The sequence below is a fragment of the Euprymna scolopes genome, chromosome 11, assembly GCF_053919585.1.
Source record: "Euprymna scolopes isolate OS-2025 chromosome 11, ASM5391958v1, whole genome shotgun sequence".
In the NCBI taxonomy this organism is placed as follows: domain Eukaryota; kingdom Metazoa; phylum Mollusca; class Cephalopoda; order Sepiida; family Sepiolidae; genus Euprymna; species Euprymna scolopes.
In genome coordinates this window covers 1,280,589-1,303,362 of record NC_136492.1, presented here as the reverse complement: position 1 = coordinate 1,303,362, position 22,774 = coordinate 1,280,589, and the positions used below count along the sequence as shown (strand labels likewise).

Here is a 22,774-nt window from a genome sequence, read left to right as displayed (position 1 = left end):
GTCAGTTGGCAGTTGATAATCTAGAACATTTTTTTAAATACACTGAGCTAAGTTCATTTTGATTTGGTGTGATATACTGACTACCTTGTGGATTTTTTTTTTTAGATTGGCGGATTTTTTGCTTATTTATTTTCTAGTGACTGGAATAATTTTGCGCGATTATGGTCAGTCTCACTAAAGAAGAAATTAGTATCTGCCATGCATCTATAGTCTGTTATTGCCTGTGATGCGGCTTGTGGGAGTTGAAAACTCTCAGCCTTACTCGATCGTCGCCCTTTAACTCAGAAGAGCGACCTAGCTACGTCACTTCCTGTTTCTCATATTTCACTCTCTTTTCCGCTGAACGCTCGACCAGTCAAGATGTGATAAACACCGCTCCGGTGGAGCCATAAGCCACCACTGCGTTCCTGACTAGCCAATCAATCGCAAGTAACGTTACTCATCTTTTATGAACTCTTATTCTTTCTATTACTCTTTCCTTTATATATATGCAAATAAATTGCATTTGTTTCGTTGATATATAACTATATTTTCGTCTTCATTATGCGACCTTTCGTCTATTCAATTCCACTACCATTAAATACATCCATTCACCATTATACACATGGGGACGGGATTGTCTATCCCACTGCAGACCGTCCTATCTCCAACAGCTTAAATGATGCTTGATAGTGTTCGATTTGTGATATATGTTGTTGCTTGTATTGTCAGTTCTGGTGATTTCCTCCAGCTCTTTTAAGAGTTTTTTTTTCTGCGGCAGGTAATGATTATGTTATGATGAATTATGTCGCATTACTGTCCAGTTTAGAGGGCTTATTAGTCAGTACTATTCTTGACAGGGCGCTTATCTAAGGGACATAACTCCCATTTACTAAAAAAGAAGTATTGCCTAAACAGTTTATGAAAATCGAACATATTATCAAACTTTAAAACGAATACACAATTTTTTAAATAATAACAAAACTGAATACAAATGAAAAACATTAATACACAAATACCCTAATTGAACAATACATTACCTGAACAATTATAATCAGTTAATCAATCGAAAAAATAAACAAATAAGAAACAATTAACAAGCTAAAAATGAATAATAATAAATAATTCAATGATTTTAATTAATTGTTAAGTAATAAAATAATTAAACTATAATAATAAACCAATGGCAACGACACAAAAAATTTGAAAAAATATTATGTCGCATATAGATCCTTTATCGCAATAATTGTGCAAGTTAATACTTCTCCCTTTTCCCTTTTCTGCTAAGGAAACTCCATGACATGAAGGTGGGACATCTGTCTTGGTTCCCAACAATTTCCGGATATGTCTTTTTAATACTTTTTTACATTTTTTTTTTTTTTTACACAGTGATCACCACTTATCAAGGCCCGGAAGCCACTCAGGGATAAGGGTTATTGCAAGTACATTACGTTAGTGTGGAGATTTGATGAAGCGTTTAATTAAGGGAGCGGTTCATTAGGAATTTGTTAACATTGGACTTGAAGACATCCAAGTCGTAGTCCAGACGGAACAGAAAAATATATTCATGCTATGTCCTTTCGCTTTCATCAGACTGAACAACTCAACATTTATAACACAATATTTTTACAAAAAAAATGTATAAGAGAACATATTTATTTTTCTGTGTATCTTAAAAAAATTGATCTCATACAAAAAGGGTCAAAACACTTCAAATGAATAAGATGTGTTTTTTAATAAAATTCTATTGAAATTTGGAAAAATAATTTTGTGGTTATCAGTCATGTAAATTTTGTAAACAAATAAAAAAATATATTTCTTAATAAGTTAGAACAAATTGTAAATCAGCCAACTCAATGTGTAGGTGCCACTCAAACATCTTTTCGAACATGAATCATATTTTCCAATTGAATTTGTTAAAGAAGTTTTTATTATAAAAACAACTTATATTTGATTCTTACAAACTATTAATTAAATTAGGTACCTCAATTTTATAGGTGTAAAACAGTGTGGTTTTTCGAATATAAACAAATCATATTTTCTAATCAACTGCATTAAAGAATACAATTTTATTATAAAATAAAAACGACTTATATTTGTTTTCTTTAAAAAATTAATACATATAATTTTTAATTTTAAACTAGTAAGAAACAAAAAATATTTTTAATACAATCTTAATAATATGCAAATTATTTTCCCACAAATTTTCTTATTTGAATGATTGAATGTACATTTTACAAAAATATGTTTCCGCTTAAATGATTGAAATGAAAAAAAAAATCAATATGTAAATTTAAAAACAATGCAACAACAAATATGTGTCTTTGATTTCTTTTTGCATTTGATAACTGTATTTCTAATATTAAAATAATAATCAGGTTTATTTTTCTATAACAATTTGCAGCAACAAATGTGACTCCTGTGTAAAAAGAGATAAGAATATGGTGTCTGCAGTATGTGTTCACATATAATAAAACAAATTTGCTTTCCATATGAAGCAAGAACAACAAATTTATAAAGAATGACATCCATACTTCCTCCTACATTTTCTGGGCAAATACAATTCCGGAAGATATTAATTTCTATATGTTATTCTGTAAAGTGTCAAAATGTTTCTTGTTTTAGTGTCTAATTAGTATTCTTTCAGACCTGTATAATATGACTTACATGGCTAGTTGGTTAGTGTGTTTTAGAATGTGTTGACTTCGCTACAAACAAATAGCTACAGATGTTGCAAAAGTATGTCTTTTCTCACGTTTGATTAAGATTTTTTTATTTTACTTCAGTAAGTTTGAATGAGATCATGAAGTTTCCTCCTGGAAATAACATTCCGTTTTATTCTGTTTGCATATAATGCACCAAATTTGCCTTCTATATTAAACAAGAATCACAAATTTATAAAGTATTCGTTTCTCTTTCGTTCTGTTTAATTTATCACTTTGTTTCGTTGGGAATGGTGATGGTTAATTTCAGAGTCGCCAATACTTTCTCCTCTCTTTCTCATTTCGAATACAATTTTGGAAGACACTGGTTTCTGTACAGCATCAAAATTTTCTTCTTTTAATGTCCTTTTCAAACCAACCAATAAAAGCTGTATATGATCGACATGGCTAGTTGATTAATGACAGTGTGCTTTCAAATGTGTCAACTTCTCTAAAAAACAAATAACTACAGATTTAGCAAAAGTTTGTCTTTTCTTTTGTGTTTTATTTTACTTCAGTTAGTTTGAAAGATAAGGTTTTCACCTCAAAACTACACTTGGTTTCATTATAATACAAATTTATTTCCGATAAGCATGTCTTTACTTATGCCAGTTGCTCTCTTGTTTGTATATTGTAGGTTAGCTGATTAGTGAGTACTAGAATATTCTCATATTCATACTTTTGTTTCCAATATGCCTGAGCATATGAGAAAACAAAGTGTAAAAGAACCAAATACTTCACAAGAATGTGCTTTATCTATGGTTTGTGTTCACACATCGCACAACAGATTAACTTGAAAGAAAAGCATATTGAGGAAACAAAGGTTTATCTCGCATATGTGTAAGCATATGCTGTGACAAAGTTGACTTTTGTGTATCAAGTTTCAATTCAGTAGACCAACAACCTGGCAGTATTTTGGTAGAAACTGTTCTGCACTCAAACAGACAAGGTCATTCACCCACCCACCCATTCATATATATATATATATATATATATATATATATATATAGCAAGCTCCTTCAGTCTTAGACAGACTATGGATACCCACAAAGGGTTGCTTGCATGTGAAATTTTTGTAGCAGGAGGCGTGCAATCTCTATCCACACCTCTCCTGAGACGACATTGTTAAATACCAGTGGCAAGTGAAGTGTAGTATGTACAGGATGACTGGAAACAAATGCCAAGATAAGCGGAGAGCACATACTGCACCTAGAATTCCCAAATGGTCACCCATCTAATACTTATCAGACTCAACGTTGCTTAACTTCGGGGATCTAACGAAAACCATCGTGTCAACGCGATTATGCCATACATAACTGAATATATATATATATATATACTAGAAAACCTGCCCGGTCTTAAAATACGCTTGAATATATTTTAATTTATGAAAATTTCTTGTTTATCATTATAGAGCTAATTTCCTATTAGTTATTATACTGTATGTGCCGTCCGGTGTGGCTCAGTCATAAAATATGCTTAAATATTATATTTCCACAAGAAAGTGGTTTATATTCCGTATTTGTTTGCAAATGGCAGAACAGATTTAGGATTCATTTGAAAGAAGAACCAGGTATGTCTCATGCATGGTCAAATAGTGGCTTTCTCGAGTGATAGAATGATCCAAGTTTTTTTTTCCAGCAACCTTAGCAACAAATTGTATCTTTTTTGTTATTTTTTGTATCAGTTTGTTCAAGCTAGGGGTAGAGCATCATACTGGGTGCCAAACCTTCATCCGCTAATTCAAATATTCCAACTGAGAGATTTTTTTATGATTCTGACCACCCCTTTAAGTGCAATTGTTTTAATTTCTCTTGCACTTGGTTCACCGGGTATATTTTCCAGGTAGTTTTTTTTAATTCTTTTTCATGAATGAAGTTGCTCCTATAATAATTGGAATGATGAAGATCTTAAGATTCCAATTTCTTTTCATGTCGTACATAAGACCTTGATATTTCGTTATCACTTCCGTTTCAGTTCTTTTAGCATAATTTGAGATACTGCCTTCTACTAAGGTTGCTTCTTTCTCTTCCTTACCCCTATATCACTATGTGCAGCTTCGTCACTCTGTTTTCTAGGTACATAGCTATAGACGTTGGATGCTCATAGTGGATGGTGTATGACTTACTTCCGACTATTGTTTCTGGTAAACATGTTTCCAAGATTTTCTGCCGCATTTCGTATTCAACTTCTTACAGATCGTCCAGTGGAGATATTTCCACACTTCATTGTGTCACATTGTATAGAAGCCATCCCCTAGCAGAACGTTAAAGCTAGATTTCAAGTGGCTCACACGCTCTACTTCTGTGGCAGAATCTGCATTTGTTGTCATTGCGGATCTGGTTATCAAGCCATCGTCTTGGCCAGCTTTTATAATCTTCTTCTGATCATAGTGGAGTTCCATTATATCTTTATATCGAGATAATAACCTCGCTCTTTTGTTTTATTTTACTTCAGTCGAACTTCTCAGAAATCAAGGGACGCACAACCTGGGGCTAACAATTGAACTGTATGAGATACATAGATGTTCAGATGTTCCATTAAAGTTCTTTATCTCCCAAACACTGAGTTAGTAAAGAAATTGAGAACATAATTTCCCTCTCCCCAATTAACCATTTTCATACGTTGTAGTATATCTTTTATTTTTGTCTCTTAGTCTTACTGGATTCCAGGACAAGAATTTATCTAGTCTGGTGGAGTATCCGACTTTGTGTTATTACTTGCAGTAACATCACTTGGAGAAGGTGCACCATTCCTCATAAAAGCTAATGTAAGTTAACCATAGTGAGGAGATTTTATTTGGGCAGCGAATACGAAATGTGGTTTTGAATATTTGGTTAAGATTTACTTCTATGGAAAAAGGATCCTCATGCCAGGTTGTTCTGACAAACCCCTGTACAGAGAGACTTTAGACAATCGAGGAGAGTGTCTAGTAGGCATTCAAGTTTTTTCTTCATAACAAAGTTAACTTCTACCAAAGAAAAACCTGCTTACTTCACAAGAATGTATTTTGTATCTCTCTCTTTTTTTTTTTTTTTTTAAATTTTTCTTCATCTTTGTCTTCTAGGGGTGGGACATCCAACCAGATGTCTAACATTTACCCCTATAAAAGTGAGTCCAACTAAGAGATCTTTTTAGGATTCTAGTTGCTCCTTTCAGTGCAATCATTTGTATCTCAGTTGCACTTGGTTCACCGGGTATACTTGCTACATACTTTTTAAAGTTCTTTTTCATAAGCCCAGTTGCTCCTATGATGATTGGCATAGTTGAAACCTCTTTTAATTTCCAATTTCGTTTCATATCATACATAAGTCTTGGATACTTTGTTTCCCTTTCAGCTCTCTATTATTAGGTACACTGACCTTTATTATGGTCACTTTTTATTCGCTCTGTCCCAAATCACTATATCTGGTTTAACAGCTGTGTTGTCTAGATATGTACTAGTAGGAATTACACAGTCATAGTGAATGGTGTAGGTGTGTCATTATCAACTGGTTGCTCGGGTATATGTTTCCAGGATTTCTTATGTATTTGCAAACTGAAGGTAACTAGTGGACAGTTGCAATCTGGAGGTGTCTGGCACTTACCCAGATGCTGAACTAATATGTACAAGGCATGTTTGAAACAATTCTCACTTTATGCCATTAGATTCATTTATGTCTGAATGAATTAGCTCAACCAGGTCATAATGGTCTCCAATTTTTTTTCATATTGTACATAAGTTTTTATCTTCACTCTTTAAACATATGCATATGACTCAACAAAGCTAAAGAACAACGTACTTCACAAGAATATGGTTTGCTTCTTTTGTTTCAAGTTTTTCAGTTTGTTCAAGCTGGAGATGGAGCATTCTATCGGATGTCAAACAGTTACCTACTAATTCAGATATTGCAACCAAGAGATCTTTGTAAGATTCTGACCATCCCTTTAAGTGCAATTGTTTGAACTTCTTTTGCACTTGGTTCACTGGGTATATTTGCCAGGCAGTTTTGGAAATTTTGCTTCTTGTATGTGTTCACATTGGCTGTGACAAATTTGACTTCAGTGTGAAAGAAGAATCATACACTTCACAGGAAATTTTGCTTCTTGTATGTGTTCACATTGGCTGTGACAAATTTGACTTCAGTGTGAAAGAAGAAACATACACTTCACAGGAATTTTGTTTCTTCATTGTTTCGTTTTACTTCACTTGAAGTTCTTAGAAATCAAGTATTTACCCCATTTCTTGGGACTAATACTTTATTTCTATATTTCATTAAAGTTCTTCTTAAAAACACTGAATTAGCAAAGAAGTTTCCTCTCCCAGTTGATCGTTTAAGTAAGTTATAGTATACTTTTCTTGTGGTCTCTTAATCTTACTGGATTCCAGGACCAGAATTCATCTAGTCTAGTGATATATCCATTTTTGTGTAGTAAAATCACTTGAAGATGCACCATTCTTCGTAGGTTATACATAATTAGGAGATCTTATTAGGGTTGCAAATATTGTGTGATTTTAAATATTTAGAGATATTAAGAGTTTTCATGTAGGGAAAAGTCTCCTAATAAGAGGTTGACCTGATAAAACGCTTGTACAGAGACCTTAGTCACTCGATAGTGTCTTGATGGCATTCAAGTTCTCTGCCCTTATACGCTCAAGAACAGTGCGTAGTACACGTTCAACCCCTTCATGTGATCGCATATGATTCACCAAATGTGATTTTAGTCTAAAAGAATGACCACATACTTCACAAAAATGTGGTTCCTGTTTTATGTGTGTTTGCATATGACACAACAATTGTTGCTTCCTTGAAAAATTAGAATCACATACTTCACAAGAATATGGTTTCTCTCCATTATGAATTTTTCTATGACGCAACAAATTTGACTTCTGTGTAAAAGTAGAACCACATACGTCACAAGAATGTGGTTTCTCTCCAGTATGTATTCGCATGTGCTGCAACAAATTTCGCTTCACTGCAAAAGAAGAATCACATATTTCACAAGCATGTAATTTATAACCTGTATGTGTTCGTATATGCAGCGACAAATTTGCCTTCAGTGAAAAGGAAGAACCACATATTTCACAAGAATGTGGTTTCTCTCCCGTATGTGTTAGAATGTGAGTAACCAAATTTGATTTCCTTGAGAATGTAGAACCACACACTTCACAAGTATGAGGTTTCTCTCCAGTATGGATTTGCCTATGACGCAACAAATTTGACTTTTGTTTAAAAGAAGAACCACATACTTCACAAGAATGTGGTTTTTCTCCTGTATGTGTCCGCATATGATTCACTAAATGTGACTTCCTTGCAAAAGAAAAACCACATACTTCACAAGCATGTGGTTCCTCTTTTGTGTGTTTTCGCATATGTTGTAACAAGTTAGATTTCTCTGTAAAAGAAGAACCACATACTTCACAAGAATGTTGGTTGTCTCCCATATCTGTTTTTATATAATGCAACTTGATTTTGTATAGAGGGGGATTCAAATAGTTCATATGTATTTGGTTTGTCTCACATGTGTTCCAATGTAAAAAAAATATATCTTTTCAGTAAAAGTTCAACAACATATGCAACCAGAATTTTTTTTTTCACAGTAATATGGTTTTTCTTTAGCATCAAATTTTAACTTCTTAATTTGACATGCACAATATTTTTAGCATAAAACATACATGTGACAACAGTTTTTACACCCGTTTTGTATCAAATGTTACCTACAACTCTAATTTGGTTCTGATTTCAGATTTTATAACATCCCAAATGACTAGAAAAACAAACACATCACAAAAATAGTTTTTGATATTTTTTTACCAAATTTGATTTGATCATAAGAGTCACATGTTTTCTAAAACATCAGAAGAATTTTCAATATATTAATATCAATAAAGATCCATCCAAATCCAATGGTGAATTCCTTGTCATTCATGTAGATGCTGCAAATATATAAATAAATATTTAAAGATACATTTCATTAATTAATCCACAAATTCACTATTTATGAAATTACAAATGTTATGAATATTTGTTTATGCAATACTGGTTTGTAAACAAAATTAATTTTCTCTTTATAGATATTTAACTAAAAATCCTTAATATAAAATGTGATAATTCTTTTTATCAAATATAAAATAAATACTTTTTAGAAATAATCTTTTAAAAGGAGACATTTTATTATCGTCTGTTAGTTTGAATGTTGTTAAAATATATAATACCAGGTATATTTTATATCGTTCGCTTGCATCATTTCAACTCAAACTTAACTAGAAAAAAAATGTCCAGTTGGAAAAATTTAGACAGATTAGGTAGATTATGACGACAAAGTCGACTAACAAATCTAACTTGCTAGATTTGGTTCAAAACGCTATGTTGGTTTGAAGAAATAAAAAACATTTTGGTTGTTGTAAGAGTCATTTCATAATATTAACCCCACTTCTTGTTGCTGTTATAATTACTTGTAAATTAATCCCATTATACTGTTGATAATAACTATTTATCCTTGACAACACCAAGTGGAACTAATGTTCTGGTTATTTTCTGCTATATTTTCCCCTTCATTACAAAATATTAAGATATATAATGTTGATAAAAGAATATTCCTGAAGAGAGTTATATATATATATATATATATATATATATATATATATATATATTTGTAGAAATTATTTTTTTATTATATACTACAGAGCAATACGGAGAATAAATGACAAAAAACTATATTCCCAAATTCATGATGTTGACCATCTTATAATTTATTCCTTTAATTCAGTTGACTTATACAATTCTTGACAGTATCTGTTTCGTAACACTGATTGATATAATAATTAAGTGATTGATTTAATAATTATTGAAACAATAATTAAGTGATTGATTTTGCGCTAGGAAACAGATACTCATGGCTGTCACTGGACATATTTTTGTGTGTGTAAGAGTGAAGGGCAGTTTGCTTGGTGCATTGTTGGTAGATAAATGTGGAAGAGTATAAGAAAAAATGATAGCCACATTGATATGCAAATAACATCACACCAAAAAATGCAGAGAATTGTGTGTTAAGATAATGTGCGAAAAAAGACAAACACAAAAAGGATAAAAAAAAAGTGTTATATTATAAACCCTTTTTAAGAATTCAAAACACAACAACCATTGGTGTAAGCAACAGTCCGTTTTTTTTATTTCTCCTGTTGTTCTTGCTTATGGTAGATAGAGAGAGAGAGAGAGTGGGGGAGCGACAGAGAGAATTATCGTAGCGTTCACTCGGTTTCAAAACATCCACGTAACCAGATTCCTTTCTGTTACATTTTTCATAACAATAACAAGGTTTGTTTATATTTGTGAGAAATATTGAAACAATTCCCGTTTAGCTTGTCAATTTCTGACATTTCATCCGCAGACGCGTGCCACATTTTAATTCATAAACATACATATATGTATATACACCTATACACATATATATATACTAGCATGTCAACCCGGCTTAGACTGGGTCATTTGTGTAACAAAAGGACAAACAAAAAAGGATTTGTAGTGCTTGTTTTTTTATATCTTCATCTATCCATTTATTTTCCAGATGAATGATCTTAGGATGCGATTATATCATAAATGTTGGGAACACTAGCAGTACATGTTTTTTTGTTGTTATTTTTGATGGATGGTGTACATTAGTCATTAAATATTTCTGAAATTTTTCATTTAAAAAGAAAAAATTCTTGTAAAATATTTTTAATCATTCAATTCCTAAGAGGAAAAGGTAGTTTGCTTAAAGCATTGCTGGCAAATAAATGTCAAAGCATATAAGAAGGTTATAGCAATGCAGGGAACCGAGTGTTAAAATGATGTGACGTATGGACAAAAATGGACAAACAAAAGAGGGTCCTGTTTTTTATATCTTCGTATATCCATTTATTTTTTAAATCAATCCTAGATACAAAGCAGTTAAATAGACTTTCTGTTTGAGATTACTGGGATAGTAGAAGTCTGTAATATTTCGAGAATATAATTTTTTTCAGAAAGTAACCAAAGGAAATTCTGTTAAAAAAAGGAAATGGAAAATATTGTAAAACCGGAACCAAAACTGAGTAGGGAGTTGAGATGTCATGCAGAAATAGGGCTTCTTTTAAATTTGTTCGGTATTCCAATTATTATGTTTTTGTGCATACTGTGTAATTCTATCGTACCCAATAATATCACCATTATATCATCATACTCCTCTTATTTTATTGAAAATGTTTTTTTTCTTTTGTTAATTTATTATCCGGTTTACTCTTTCCTCAATCACAGAATCTCAACCACAATCATCAAGGCCATTCATAGTGAGAAAAGAAACCTAACTCATTGATACCAATACCTCCGTATGACAACACCTCTTCAAAAACACACGACTAACACACTCGAAATCTGCTCCATGACCAATCGTCAAATTTCTAATTTGGGATTATGCTTACATACTAATGTTGTTTATAACCTACAATGTTCTAAATGTAACAACTCTTACATAGGCAGTACTACCAGAGAGTTACATCAAGGAACATCTGAACACACATATCTCCTTCCACAAATTCATCATCATATCATGCAACAATATCCATTGGAACATCTATATCAGAATCACTTTTCATCTCAAAGTACAAACCTTCCATCAACTCTTGAATTCAACTCCCCTTCATTAGCCTTCTTTATTGTTATTTTGCCATATATATATATTCCTCATGGGAAGAGGCTGCCGGGGACTGGACAAAATGGAGGAGCCTGTAACCCAAAGACATAGTAACAATTAAATATGTATTAACAAAAATACATAAAAAGACACAGTAACAATTAAATATGTATTAACAAAAATACATAAAAAGACACAGTAACAATGAAATATGTATTAACAAAAATACATAAAGACACAGTAACAATTAAATATGTATTAACAAAAATACATAAAAAGACACAGTAACCATTAAATATGTATTAACAAAAATACATAAAAAGACACAGTAACAATTAAATATGTATTAACAAAAATACATAAAAAGACACAGTAACAATTAAATATGTATTAACAAAAATACATAAAAAGACACAGTAACAATTAAATATGTATTAACAAAAATACATAAAAAGACACAGTAACAATTAAATATGTATTAACAAAAATACATAAAAAGACACAGTAACAATTAAATATGTATTAACAAAAATACATAAAAAGACACAGTAACAATTAAATATGTATCAACAAAAATACATAAAAAGACACAGTAACAATTAAATATGTATTAACAAAAATACATAAAAAGACACAGTAACAATTAAATATGTATTAACAAAAATACATAAAAAGACACAGTAACAATTAAATATGTATTAACAAAAATACATAAAAAGACACAGTAACAATTAAATATGTATTAACAAAAATACATAAAAAGACACAGTAACAATGAAATATGTATTAACAAAAATACATAAAAAGACACAGTAACAATTAAATATGTATTAACAAAAATACATAAAAAGACACAGTAACAATTAAATATGTATTAACAAAAATACATAAAAAGACACAGTAACAATGAAATATGTATTAACAAAAATACATAAAAAGACACAGTAACAATGAAATATGTATTAACAAAAATACATAAAAAGACACAGTAACAATTAAATATGTATTAACAAAAATACATAAAAAGACACAGTAACAATTAAATATGTATTAACAAAAATACATAAAAAGACACAGTAACAATGAAATATGTATTAACAAAAATACATAAAAAGACACAGTAACAATTAAATATGTATTAACAAAAATACATAAAAAGACACAGTAACAATTAAATATGTATTAACAAAAATACATAAAAAGACACAGTAACAATTAAATATGTATTAACAAAAATACATAAAAAGACACAGTAACAATTAAATATGTATTAACAAAAATACATAAAAAGACACAGTAACAATTAAATATGTATTAACAAAAATACATAAAAAGACACAGTAACAATGAAATATGTATTAACAAAAATACATAAAAAGACACAGTAACAATTAAATATGTATTAACAAAAATACATAAAAAGACACAGTAACAATGAAATATGTATTAACAAAAATACATAAAAAGACACAGTAACAATTAAATATGTATTAACAAAAATACATAAAAAGACACAGTAACAATTAAATATGTATCAACAAAAATACATAAAAAGACACAGTAACAATGAAATATGTATTAACAAAAATACATAAAAGACACAGTAACAATTAAATATGTATTAACAAAAATACATAAAAAGACATAGTAACAATGAAATATGTATTAACAAAAATACATAAAAAGACACAGTAACAATTAAATATGTATTAACAAAAATACATAAAAAAGATACAGTAACAATTAAATATGTATTAACAAAAATACATAAAAAGACACAGTAACAAATATCTATTAACAAAAATACATAAAAAGACACAGTAACAATTAAATATGTATTAACAAAAATACATAAAAAGACACAGTAACAATTAAATATCTATTAACAAAAATACATAAAAAGGCATTGGAACAATATCTTTGCTCATGGCAGGACTAGTTGTAAATGTCAATCTGCTTTGCATGCCTGTCACCGACTTTCTCATAAACTGCTTCTCATTACTCAGAAATGACGTCACAGACGGAAGTAATGTCATGGAATAGTTCATTATTCCTGGTAGTAGGGGTGCGTCCCCAACAATAACATATATGTATATACAAACAAGTTAAATTCAAATTAGACAGATAAGCATATTGAAAAACTATACAAGATGAATAAATTAAATGTAATCAAAACATAATAGGAATAAATACATTATAAATAAATTTAAAAAAATTAAAATATACTAAAAATGAACTATCCAAAAATAATAACAGTATTATTAAAGATGATTAATATTAAGAATGCAAATGCTGTTACTAATATAGAAAACACATAAAGAAAAAAAGAAAATAATACAGCAAAACTAAAAAAAAATTAACATAAATGTAAGACGAAAAGAAATAGAAAAAAAAAGAAAATCAATAAAGCAATAATGCCTGAACAAGATCCTATTGTATGTATACACATCTACACATGTATAACAAATTATTCTATATAAATAAATTATATAAACACAATTTATTTGAATTAATTATTAAATTGCCCTATTGACAGCTATTATCATAAGAACCAAAAAAAATATTGCAACAAAAAAGTAAATAAGAATCCACAAAGTACAATAAATCAAACAATTAATTAAATAAGTAAATCTTACATAAGATCAGCAAATTTATTGCGAGACAAAGACAAAAACTATCAGACTTTGCAACAGCTGAGATAGAATGCATTGAAACCACCAGAAAGCGCATCAAATTAGGAACCCATGATTTTTGGAAAATCTATAGCAGTGTAGTAAGTAATGGGCGGTCAATGATTCCTTCCACTATTAAACAATCAGGAAGTTGCTTGCATGGCAACTGAGAAGGCGAACATGCTTGCCATTCAGTTTGCCTCAAACTTCATATTGGACCCGGCAAACCACTCCCTCCCTGACTTTCCTTTGCAAACAGACGCTACACTAGATGATCTGAAAATCACCTCTTCTCAGGTGCATGGTATAATAAAAAATCTTGACACCTCAAAAGCGTGTAGACCCAATCTCATCCCAGCTGTGCTACTAAAAAAATGCTTTGGCGAGGTTGCTCAAGTTTTCTCCAAATTTTACAACAAATGCCTTAACCAATCTTGCTTTCCTGACTGCTGGAAAACTGCTTCTGTGTTACAAGGTTTCAGAATTTTGGTGAAAGAACTGACCCATTAAATTATTGCCCTATTAGCCTCTTCCTGCTTTTCACCAAAATATTTGAGTCCATAATTAATCAAGCTCTAGTCCATCACCTTACAGCTGCTAAACTTCTGACCGACAATCAATATGGATTTAGGCAAGCCTGTTCCACAGCAGATATTCTAACTGTAATCTCTGAATGTATATACAATTCACTGGACAAAGCAGGGGAGTGTAGAGCGGTAGCTCTCAATATATGTAAGGCTTTTGACAGGGTTTGGCATGATGATCTTCTAAGAAAAATCACATCATATGGTATCACTGGAAGAATACATAATGCAATTACATCCTTCTTAAGTAAGAAAAGAATCTAGGTTGTCCTCAATGGTCGCACATCTAAACAATATGATATAAATGCGGGAGTACCTCAGAGGTCTATCCTGGGACGTTTATTATTCCTGATATTCATAAATGATCTCCCTGATAAAATTGTCTCTGAGATGGGTATATTGGCTGATGATATCATGCTCTATAACAGGTACAAGTGGAAAACAAATGAACACATATTTAAGGAAATGGCAAAAAAACTAAATGAAGACCTCCAATTTGAATGGGGAAAAAAATGGATGCTCACGTCTAATACTGCCAAGACTAAGATTGTTTCCTTCAATAATTACAAAAAACCTTTTCTACCACCAATAGCAATGGCCAAAAACACATTACCTGAAAGTACTTCCTTTAAGCTCCTCGGACTAACATCCATAGGTAACATGAACTGGAATAGATACATGGAGAGTATTGCCGATGCTGCTGTAAAGAAGGTGGGCTCCCTCTACCGTGCTAGAAAGCTACTTATGCCTGAAAGTATCCTGTACCTCTATAAGGTCACCATTCGCCCATGTACGGGGTATTGTTGTCACATTTGGGTTGGTGCATCTGCTACTTGTCTCTCACTCCTGGACAGGGTTCAAAAGAGAATCGCCAACTTGATAAGTTCTCAACTGTCATCTAGGCTTCAGCCTCTGTCCCATCGACCAAATGTGGCATCCCTCTGCCTATTCAACAAGTATTTTAATGGTGAATACTCAGATAAACTACAAGCATTTGTACCCCCTCAATGTAAATACCCCTAACAAACCCCACAAGCAACTAAATTCCACCCTTACACAGTAGAGATCCCTAGGTGTGTAAGAAATCATTCTACTCAAATAGTTTCTTCCCCAGAACTGCTAGACTTTGGAACTCCCTTCCCAACTATACTGACATGCAGAAGTTCAAGTGTAATGTGAACAGATATCTTGCTGCACAACTCCCTTCATAATATCCCTGCAACTGATGTCCCCGATAGTAGACCCATGCATCAAATGACACTGTGCCTTGTTTGAGGTGAAAAATAAATGTTGTTTAAATCTAAAATTTTTAATTTTTCTTTAGTTTAATAATTTATTTTATTGTATTATTTTGCATTAATATCAACAAACTGTTCAACAGAAACTGTAGAAATACTCTGAACCAGTAGGATTACTATATTTTACAAAATAATATTATAAACATTTTTGTATTGGCGTGAATAAATACCCCATGAGACTAACCATGTTTGGAACACCCACGTGATTAATGTTAAAAACAAATAATATAAATGAAGTTATTACCTCCTCCAATTACAAACAAAAACTTACTTTCGTTTCAATATAAAAAACTACAAGCCGGATGATGGTTGGGAATTCACGTTTGTCTCATTGTTCAATCAAGATTCTGGTAACCATCAAAATTAATGAATAAAATGATTTAACTTTAAAATCACATTTGTTTTTTCGAAGTTCCAGCCACAAATAACTTTCTGTAAAAAAATAGATTACTAAATCAAAAAGGACAAAAGCAGTTACTGTCATCTTCTGATCATGTGTCTCCATCTATGTTGCTATTCATTTTCTATTTACATTAACTTTTAATATCAAACTAAATTAATCTTTGAAAAACGAAAATAAGTAATTCTATTGTAAAGTCAAAGTAAACAACAGAAAAGAAAATGGAAAAAAACATCAATGATTCTTATTAATAAAAAGTAATTGAAAATAATTAAAAAATATTGAATGGAAAAGTTTAGCTTCAACTGTTTGAATGTGAAAATTGATGGAGGTGAATGTGATATCATGTGGCTCGGGGAGAAGATGAAACTTGGAAGCATAATTCCTTGGAAGCATAAGGAACTTCGATTTTAGTACAAGAAAAAAAAATCAAAATAAATTCATACATATTTTTATTATTTGTATTAAAAATACATTTCCTTATACAAAACAGCAGTTGGGAATAACAAAAAATGAAAGTTCAGTCTGGTTCAAATTTCTGAATGTTGGGATTGCTGGTGTATATGGCATTATGATTATGCGTCCCCATTTATGTTGCTATTCATTTTCTATTTACATGAGCTTTTAATATCAAACTAAATTAATCTTTGAAAAACGAAAGTGAGTTTTCTATTCATATTAACTGAATTAATCTTTGCTAAATGAAAATAAGTAATTCTGTTGTCAAAGTAAATAACAGAAAAGAAAATAGAAAAAAACATCAATGATTCTTGTTCATAATAAGTAATTGAAAATAATGAAAACCATTGAATGAAACAGTTTAGCTTTAACTGCTTGAATATAAAAATTGATGGACGTGAATTTGATATCATGTGGCTCGAGGAGAAGATGAAATGGAGAATAGCAATTCCTTGGAAGCATAAGGAGCTTCGATTTCAGTATGAGAAAATAATATAAATTCCTAATTTTATTATTGATACAAAAAGTACATTTCTTTATCTAAAACAGTAGTTGGGAATAACGGAAAATAAAAGTTCAGTCTCGTTCAACTTTTTCAACCAGAAGGTAGGATTGCTGGGAGTGTATGTGGCATCATGGGAGAAAGTGAGTGTCAAAAAAAGAGTTTATTTCTTTGGAAGCATGCAATGTATGAAAATGAGAATTTGAAACGGGCCGGCAAAATATGATTAAACAGTGATTATCAATTCCTGTCTTCCCCTACCTCATGTCAATGATTTTAAAAGAAGATCAAATTGAATAAAATTTTATTCCCATCAGTCTTTTAACTAAAGATTGGTCAATGGTTTTGAACCCCTTTTTCCTATTATACAGTAGTTGGAAATAACAGAAAATAAAAGTTCAGTCTGGTTCAACTTCCTCAACTAGATGGTAGGATTGTTGGGGGCATATGTGGCACCATATGACTTGGGGAGAGAGTGAGTGGAAAAAGAATTTTGTTTTTTGGAAGCATGCAATGTCTGAAAATAAGAATTTGAGATGGGCTGGCAAAATATGATTAAACAGTGATTTCCAATTCCTGTCTCCTTTCTCATGAGTCTGTGATTTTAAATTGAATAAAATTCTGTCTTCCATCAGTCTTAATTGACTTAGTTCTGTTTGAGAGTGCAAATAAGGAGTTTTGATTTCAGACAGAAAGTTTTCAGTCTGAAAGAATCACAAAACATGCACCTAAATTGAATATAGATCAAGTTCTTCAATAAGATATCTTCAAAATCAACTGAACTAAAGTAATTTTCTGAATATATTGAAACTCAAAAGCTTTTAATTAGAGATTGGCTAATGGTTTTAAACCTGTCTTTTCTATTTTAGGGATAAAATTATTGTCTTCTTGGATTTAGTTAGCCACTTCACTCTTGTTTCTTGTATGATTTAAGGGAGAATTTCTAACAGTATTTTGTATAATTTTTAAGTTTTAAATGATTTTTCAAAACTTTACATATTTAACAGTCAGCGCGCCATCATTTTTTTTTCATATATATTGATAAACACTGTATGATTTTTGAACAAATTAAACATTTTATTGTGAGCAAAACCACTAAAAACTTTTTCAGATAAAAGAATATCTTGCTGTTGATAAAATTATTGTCTTCTTGGATTTACTTAGCTGCTTCACTCTTGTTTCTCGTATGATTTAGGGGAGAATTTATTTAGTTAAACCAGGATCCATTATAATAATTCTGCAGTTGAAAACTATCCTCTTTTGTTGTTGTGCTATTGTTGAGGTTTACAGAAACGATGCCTTTTTGAATGGTTGGGACTTATATCTCCATAGAAGAAAAAAAAAGTAAATGATGAATGCTGTTAGAAGCGAATGTACATGCTGAGAGAAAGTGTGAGCAAACAAGACGCTAGTAAACAGTTAAAAGTGCAATCATGTATTAAAGAATCGAGTCAAAAAAAATTATAGAAAAACCAGAGTTTTGTTTTCTCTAATTTAAAAAAAAATGTTGTTTCCGTAGTCATGTGATTACATTCGTTTGCTTTGCCAATATAAATAATTCAATATCAACAGTGACTGTTTGAAGCCTTCTCCACTGTAAATGTTGGACAGAAAGTAGAAACTCAACCAGGAGTTATCTAATTTCCATAGATGCAAAGCTTCTTTCAGCCATAGCCAGAAGAAAAACAAAAGTTCATACCAATAAAAAAGGATAACAATAATAATAAATCAAAATGGAAAATACAATCCAAATTCAAGCAAAAGTAATAATGAGTCACTGTTATAATAAAAAAGTAAAATAAACTGTTATTTTAAACTACTTTTGAAACCCCAATGTAAAACAAATTTAACAAAATTGCGACCTGAAATAAATTATAAATGAAGCAAAAGTAAATGAGATCGCAGTGACTGCTGTCAAATGCTCAACCACTGAGCCACAATATTTTCCACTCAGGGTTTTATCAACTACAAAACACGTTTTCCAGCTGGCAGAGACATCCAGGAGAGATGTTGAAAGGTACACAAACCTCACTTTGCTTCGACTACAATACTCGTCCACACTGTGACATACCAGATTTATTACTCAAAGTGAAGCAAGACTACTCAGCTACTTCTCGGGATCATGTCAGTTGCAACAAAAGGATTTGAAACAGACCACAAGTTATATCACCAACAAATGATCCAATATCAACATGACTACATTCTCTTGCCCCCAGTCAAAAAAATATTCAATATCAACAATGACTGTTCGAAACATTCTTTGTTGTAAATGTTTGGCAGAAAGTGGAAACTCAACCGGTCCTTATATAATTTCCATGGACATAAAGCTATCTTCAGTCATAGCTGGAAGAAAAATAAATGTTCATAACAATAACATTCTTTGTTGTAAATGTTTGGCAGAAAGTGGAAACAATAACAAGGGAGAGAACAATAACGAAAATAAAAAAAAAAAGAAATAACGAGAAATAACACCCCCAGTTTGAGAAAAATAAATAACAAGTCACTGTTATTGAAAAACTAAAATAATCCGTGTTTAAAATTACTCTCAAAACCCCAGCATAAAACAAATCTTAAAAAGTGCCTTGTCGCTTGAAAGAAATTATGAAAGAAGGAAAAAATATTCAATATCAACAGTAACTGTTCCAAATATTCTTTGTTGTAAATGTTTGGCAGAAAGTGGAAACTCAACCAGTCCTTATATAATTTCCATGGACATAAAGCTACCTTCATCATAGCTGGAAGAAAAATAAACGTTCATATCAAGGGGACTATTACCCTCATCCTTTTAGTTGTCGCTCCACGACGATTCAACCAACTATTCCTCTGGCCTTCATCAAGTGGTAACCGTGACGGGATAGGAACTCTGAATCCAACTAGAACAACAACTAAAAGGATGAGTGTAATAGTTCCCAATAAATTTAAAAAAAATGAATAAATAATGCTCATCTCAATAAACATTCCAATTAATTTTAAAATAATATATAATTTGGTATTTAAAGATCAAATAATAAATTAATGTGGATTCATAAGATGAAAAAATCCAACCTTGATCGCTCTTCGAGACCCACGGAGCAGTGAATAGAGATGCTGAATCTCTACGGTTCCAGGTGAGTATTGTCTGAAGTTAGCAGTTTCAATCCTACCCAAAGCCAGCCAGGGGCTCAGTTGGCCGAAACGCGGTGAGACGACAACAACTATGGAAGGCAGTGGTTACTGAGGATAAAGTTAGTCCACAATGAATAAAAAATGCTCATCTCAATAAACATTCCAATTAATTTAAATATAAGTAACAAGAGCATAACAACAGTAATGAAAATAAGAAATAATAATGTGAAATACAACTAATAATGAATTACTGTTATTGAAACAACTGTGTTGTTTAAAATTACTCTCAACCCCCCCCCCCCAGCATGGAACACTTTTTAAGTGTCTTGTCGCTTGAAATGAATTATAAAAGAAGCAATAAACAATATGAAAAAAACTAAAATAGTGACTGTTGACAAGTGTTCTACCACTAAACCACAAGCCATACAAGTAGAATCAGGAGAGTTTTATCATATTATAAATGCTTTGACCTCATGTTATATTATTTGCGAATGTTGATGGTATTCAATGTTTTATGCAAACTATTAGTCTTTTCACCATTACTATAACTATGTTTTTAATAATGTTTCAGCCTATTACTATTATTATTAGCCTCATCCTTTTAGTTGTTGCTCTATGACGAGAGTTATCATTACAGCTGGTTGGAAGATCTGAACTCGGCAAAAAAGCCATTTCTGACTCGATTAGTAAAGAACAAACCACATTAACCGCAGGAAATACAATTGAAATTAATATTTATATAAAGCATAAATGTCAAGTATATATATATAGTCTTTGAAGTTTTTAACCTTTAAATCTATACAAAAAAAAATATTTTTTAACATTCGTTAGAAAACCATCTAGTCAGTAAGTCATTTAATCACCTGCAATCACTGCATCAACTCGCTCTCGAATTTACTATAATACCAATAATTTATTTTTTAAGGGATCATCAGTTGTTTACCATGAAACACTGTTTCATCTATATATATATAAAAGGCAAAATGTGTGTGATCATTTCGTGTATGTCTTAAAAAGGCTTCTTTCGCACGTGTTCCTGGGGTCGTTACTATCGCTTAAAACTGTGTATATGGGTCCTACATTATAATACCTAGGAATTAGAAAAGCGCGTAGCGTATAAATTTATTTACGTCAATTTTTATGAGATTCGCGCTATTTCGCTTTGTGCCCGGTTCGTCCTGCATTATAGTATAAATAAAGTGAAAAACGTTGGCTTCTCGGCTTTTGGTCTGCTTTCCCCCCTTCCCACCATCATCTGGGGTGAAGTGAAAACTAAAAATAACGATCGTGCAATGACCTCATTTAGCGTCGTCCTGTCAATCAAACCTCTTTTAGCTTTATAAGCTTTAACTTAACACGCTAATCAATTACTCTCACTCGTGATCGAGACCATTAAGTACTTGCCATTGGTTTCCGCGTCAAAGCTTCCGGGTTCAATCCCTCCTCCCAACCAAACGTTTTTTTTTTATTACTTCGCTTATTCTTTAGTTTACCCCCCCCCCATACACAGGTTTATTTATGCCATTTTTTTTCCGTTTTGGTTTTGGATTTTTTTTTTTTTTACATCGTCTTTTTTATAATATTTAAGCAGGATTATTAATTACACCCCCCCCCTCCATACACACACCTACAAACACCCGGGCAACGCCGGGTACCCCCCCTAGTATATATATAAAGCATAAATGTCAAGTATGTATATATATATATATATATATATATATATATATATATGATTAGTTTTTTTGGAAAAAGAATTCCAGCAGAGTGCTCAATTAAAAGGAAAATCCAAATTTTAAGAGCGTACTTATATTTTGTGTACAGAAAGTTGTTAGTTGAATATTGGCTGAAGAGAGCTCGATAAGGATACCTTAAACGGGCCTTATTATCGGGCTTGAAACCGACGGTACCAATGACCTGTCTCAACTAACAACTTTCTGTACACAAAATATATATATATATATATATATATATATATATATATATATATATATAATTTAAGTTCAGCAGTAAAGAAAACAAGTGGAGTTGAAAGTGAACTTATAATTCTAGCTGGGCTTATTTTGTACTTTTCACATTCTACAAGTGATGTTTCGGGCAAAATGGTAAGAATTGCTGTTTTCTTGGTTGGAAGCTAACAATATATTTATCATTGCCTAGTTTTTGACCTTGAGGTATTTTTTCCACTTCTTACATCAAGTGGCCTCATGCCGTTTCTTAAGTGATTTCTATAAAAATAAAATGTACACATATGAAAATCCCAGAAACAATAACTTGAACCTTCTCCACAGCTAATCTTCCCCACAATACACCTTATTTTGTTTTACTTTCCAAGATAGAATTAAAATTAAAGTGTAGTATCACAATTCAATAAAAAATAACAATTCAATAAAAAATAACAATTCAATAAAAAATAACAATTCAATAAAAAATAACAATTCA

At 31.3% G+C, this 22,774-nt stretch overlaps 1 long non-coding RNA gene across 1 annotated transcript in view; it reads right to left on the bottom strand.

Annotated features, from left to right (window-relative positions):
- Positions 1 to 1,087: 1,087 nt before the first annotated feature.
- The window catches only part of LOC145287718 (uncharacterized), a 35,757-nt gene continuing 14,070 nt past the window's right edge, over positions 1,088 to 22,774 (bottom strand). Inside the window, exons 2-3 of the long non-coding RNA XR_013869184.1 lie at positions 11,292 to 11,407; positions 1,088 to 8,598 (exon numbers count right to left, since the gene is read on the bottom strand). This is a non-coding gene — a long non-coding RNA (uncharacterized LOC145287718). The remainder of the gene's footprint in view (positions 8,599 to 11,291; positions 11,408 to 22,774) is intronic.